Consider the following 4,201-nt stretch of genomic DNA (forward strand, 5'->3'; position numbering starts at 1 on the left):
AACCCAGAGCAATACACCCAAACCCATTTCATGAACGTTCAGAGAAGATGGGGCTGGTGTGATCAGGTTTATCTTCTCAATTCTTCAAAGAGGACGAATCTCTTGGAAAGCTAGAAAGAGAATTTGTGGACATTTCTTTGCTAGACTGAAAGAGAAGAGATCCAAAACAGGTCAAACAAAGTAAGACATTGTTACAGACAATTTTGTGTTCTGTGCTTAGATCACACTGCAGGCGGCACAGTTCCAGATTGTCCAAGCATAAAATTTTGAGCCTGGTGGCGTAAGGGATTCTATTGTAAGCAGAGGAGTGGAGGACTCTTCTCGTGAAATGCCTCTGAACCCGGCTCAATCATATTAATGTCTGATGTACAGTGTGGATTCCAGGCAGATGAGCTGTAATCGAGAATTGGTCTGGCAAAGGTTTTGTATGCCCTAGTTTGCAGTACAATGTTACTGGAGAAGAAGCTTCGCAAAGTTAGGTTGACAACTCTTAGTGCCTTTTTGGCAATGCTGTTTTCAGTGAACTTTGCTTCTTGAGAGAAAACATATATGTTCAGTCTTCTTGAGGCAGGCCCTTCTTGCTGTAGCTCTCACATTACCAAATCCCACCACCATTGCAGGTCTACACAAGGTGCCCTGAAGACTCACCTCTTTATTTTGCCCCGTAATTAAGTTAGGGCCTAGGAGATACCATTATCTTGATTGCCTTGAACGGGTGTTCTTTGTTAATTCAATGTTATGGTTGCTGTTATTGGTTTATTGTATTTTGCGCAACACCTTAAGGCTGGGGGGACGGTGAGAGGAGGTGGCCCCCTCAAAGGTGGCCTGTCAGCCAGGAGATAATTAAGTAAAATAAACCAAAATAACCAAACCCAGCTTTTGAGCGGGGTCTCAAAATGCAATGCTAAGTTGCACGCAAAACCCGTGAGCTAAGAGTCTTGCTAAGTTGGGCTTGAGGATAATCCTAGCATGCCACAAGCATGCTGCAAGCATGTGTGGCAAGCACATGTTTGGGTTAAGCCAACACACACACAAACACACACACACACACACACACACACACACACACCAGTAAGCCGAGTCCTCAAGGCTGCCATTTCATCAAAAACTGCTGGGCACCCAGGAGAGCCCCTCAGCCAGAAAATCTTGCTTTTCAGCAAACATCCCCACACTTGGTTGTGATTGTTTGTTACCAATAAAACCACATTACACACTGATTGCCATGACCCGCCTTGCGTTTCGCCAGGCCTCCGATGCGAGCCGGTTACAGTACACAAATAAAAACCATTAGCCGTCCTGCCGACCACATGTGCTGTACATGCGCCAGTGGGAAATGACGGAGAAGGCTAGAGGTCAGGGTTTACTAAAAATATAAAAAGTTTTAACATGTGGTGCTAATAGAACACACAACAGGGGTCAGCGGGGTAACGGAAAATCGTCCTTCTCCCAAAGTCGGAACAAGGCGTGGAAAAGATGAACGGCACTTTGTGCTCCAAAGAGGTCGGCCACGGGAGTCCTCTGGAGTCTGAGATGGTTGGAAGAACTTCTGGAGAAGAATGGATGGGATCCAAGGTTCGAAGTCCCAAGTTTGAATCCTTGCTGTAAACTTCATCTTGAGCCAGGCAGGACTTCTCCCCGTCCAACTTTTTACAAGACGAGGACCAGTCCTTCAAAATTAGGCTAAGCCAAGACAACAGGAAATTAAAATTAAATAGGGTAGACCAAATATCATGTTTGCATTTCAGTTGTCCCCCTTTGATCTCATTCAGAAGCCACACCCCACACACTCTCTGGTTCCATAATGCTGAGTCCCTCCACTTCAGGAGCATTTCCAACATCCGGGAAGGGGTAGAGATCATCTAGTCTAACCCCCTTTCTGGAAATGCTGCCTCGAAATTTGCTCCGAGTTCCCCTAGGAGCAAAAGCAGCTTCTATTTGGGCTTACAAAAGGTTTGGTTTTCCCATTGTTCCAAACTTTAAGAAGCTCGACTTCTTTTTTGCATTTTTTCCCAAATGTCAAGAAGTTCAATTTTCTTTTCTTTATTTCCCAAAATTTTAAGAAGCTCAGATTCTTATTGTGGAGGATGGGACATTTTTCTCTAAACAGGTAGAGTACTTTTCCAGTACAGGTTGGTGAGATGAAGGGTTCTTTGCCTTATTCCAATCGAGCCGGGACCGATCATGCAAAATGTTTTCTTTATCAATGCAGCCCAAAACTCCAACAAATGTTTGCTGGGAAATGCATGTGTTCTTTTCATGGCCTGCCCTGATACTCTGCCCCTCAGGTAGAAAAAAAGTCCTATTCCTTGCTGGTTTTAAAAAAAAAATCCCCCAAAGCTCAGAAACTCCATGTATCTGAAGAAAAGCAATTTCACAAAGAATGTGCCAGGTTCAACTTTCCCACACATCTTCTCCTCTGTTTGCACAGACAGATCCGTCTGGTGGGTTCTAAATTTAACTAGACCAGAAACAGAGTCCAATAGCGCTCTCTCTCTCTCTCTCTCTCTCTCTCTCTCTCTCTCTCTCTCTCTCTCTCTCTCTCTCTCTCTCTCTCTCTCTCTCTTTGAATCTCATTCTCTCTCATTTCCTTGGACCACATAAACACAGACAACAGACAGACAGAAAGACACACACACAGACACACACACACATAGAGTGGCCAACCTGGCATCTCAATTACATAATTAAGTGCTTTCCTGTTAGAGCAATTAGAGCAGACAGCCAAGGATTTATTGGCCACTAACCGCACCAGACCAGGCCTCTCATCTCCCTTGTCTGCTCTGTTTTACCCTGGAAGATGCTAAATTCATAGTGGGGAGGGAGGGAGGGAGGGAGGAAGGAAGGAAGGAGAATAGAGAGAAAAGGGAGGGGGGAAGAGAGGATGGAAGGGAGAGAGGGAGGATAGAAGGGGGAGGGAGAAAGGATAAAGAGGAGGAAGAAGGAGAATAGAGAGAAAAGGGAAGAAGTGTGGATAGGAGGGAGGGAGGGAGGGCGGAAGGAAAGAAGGGAAATAAACCTCTAGAGGTATGGTTTTATCATGGCACCTACTTCTAAGTCAGAATTAATGCAATGGTAGACTAGCATATCTACAAAATTGGCAGCTTTTTCCTCTGAAGCAAAGACATTCTTTCCAAAAAATGCGATTCCGGAATTCCTCCTCCAGCATTCCAGCAGAAGGTTATTATAAATGGCAGACAGGGAGGGAGGGATGGAGGGAGGGAGGGGCTCCATCCCGGCCCCTGATCCCCACCCTTTTTTCAGTCCATATCTGACCCTCCCAATAAAACATTCAGAAAGTTGCTGGCTGTTTCGCAGCCTCTAAACCGGTTTCCAACAACCAAGCTCTTCGCCGCAGTGGATGTTTGGGAGCACCAAAACTCCCACCAAAGTTTTGAATGCCTCCCAAAGTCTGGTATCCTACCAGGGAGATGACACAACGGTTGAGAAGAAGCAACTCCCCAAAAGCTTAGGATTGGGGTAGCAGAGATGGAAAGAGATCACAAGGGCCATGGAATTGCTCTAGAATGTTCCTGCCTTTGTGCAGAGTTTTATGCAACTACAAGCACAGCAGTGATGGGATACAATTTTTTTACTATTGGTTCTGTGGGCGTGACTTGGTGGGTGTGGCATGGCACGGTGGGTGTGGTTTGGTGGGTGTGGTAGGGGAAGGTTCCTGCAAAATCCCCATTTCCTCCCAATCAGCTGGGATGTGGGAGGCAGAGAATAGATGGGGCGGGGCCAGCCAGAGGTGGTATTTACCGGCTCTCCAAACTATGCAAAATTTCCTCTTCTGGTTCTCCAAAACCGGTTAGAACCAGCTGAATGCCACCTCTGAAGCACAGACACACAAGGGTTTGGTGCTCTTTGGGCTTGGTTGTTTTCTTCTGGATGTTTCATGGCCCCAAAATCAGTATTACCAGTAGTCACACTAGCACTGATAACGTTACCTAGTTTGGGTATTGATATGCCTGCAAGAAAACTGCCAGGCTCAGAGAGCACCAAGTACCCTTCTTTTCAACCCCTAGCTACAAATATTCTCCTGTATTGGGTAACACAATTCGAGTTGCATTTATTTACAATATAATAGCAGAGTTGGAAGGGACCTTGGAGGTCTTCTAGTCCAATCCCCTGCCTAGGCAGGAAACTCTATACTGTTTCAGACAAATGGCTATCCAACATCTTCTTAAAGACTTCCAGTGTT

At 45.7% G+C, this 4,201-nt stretch overlaps 1 long non-coding RNA gene across 1 annotated transcript; it reads right to left on the reverse strand.

The window, feature by feature from the left end:
* Nucleotides 1–1,347: 1,347 nt before the first annotated feature.
* On the reverse strand, nucleotides 1,348–3,178 carry LOC309397474. Its single transcript, XR_014176272.1, has 2 exons — nucleotides 3,049–3,178; nucleotides 1,348–1,680 (listed from the first exon to the last, which is right to left on the reverse strand). It is a non-coding gene; the product is annotated as an uncharacterized lncRNA (long non-coding RNA).
* Nucleotides 3,179–4,201: the final 1,023 nt, after the last annotated feature.

This window comes from Natrix helvetica (assembly GCF_964273705.1).
Source record: "Natrix helvetica genome assembly, chromosome: 10".
Taxonomy (NCBI): Eukaryota; Metazoa; Chordata; class Lepidosauria; order Squamata; family Natricidae; genus Natrix; species Natrix helvetica.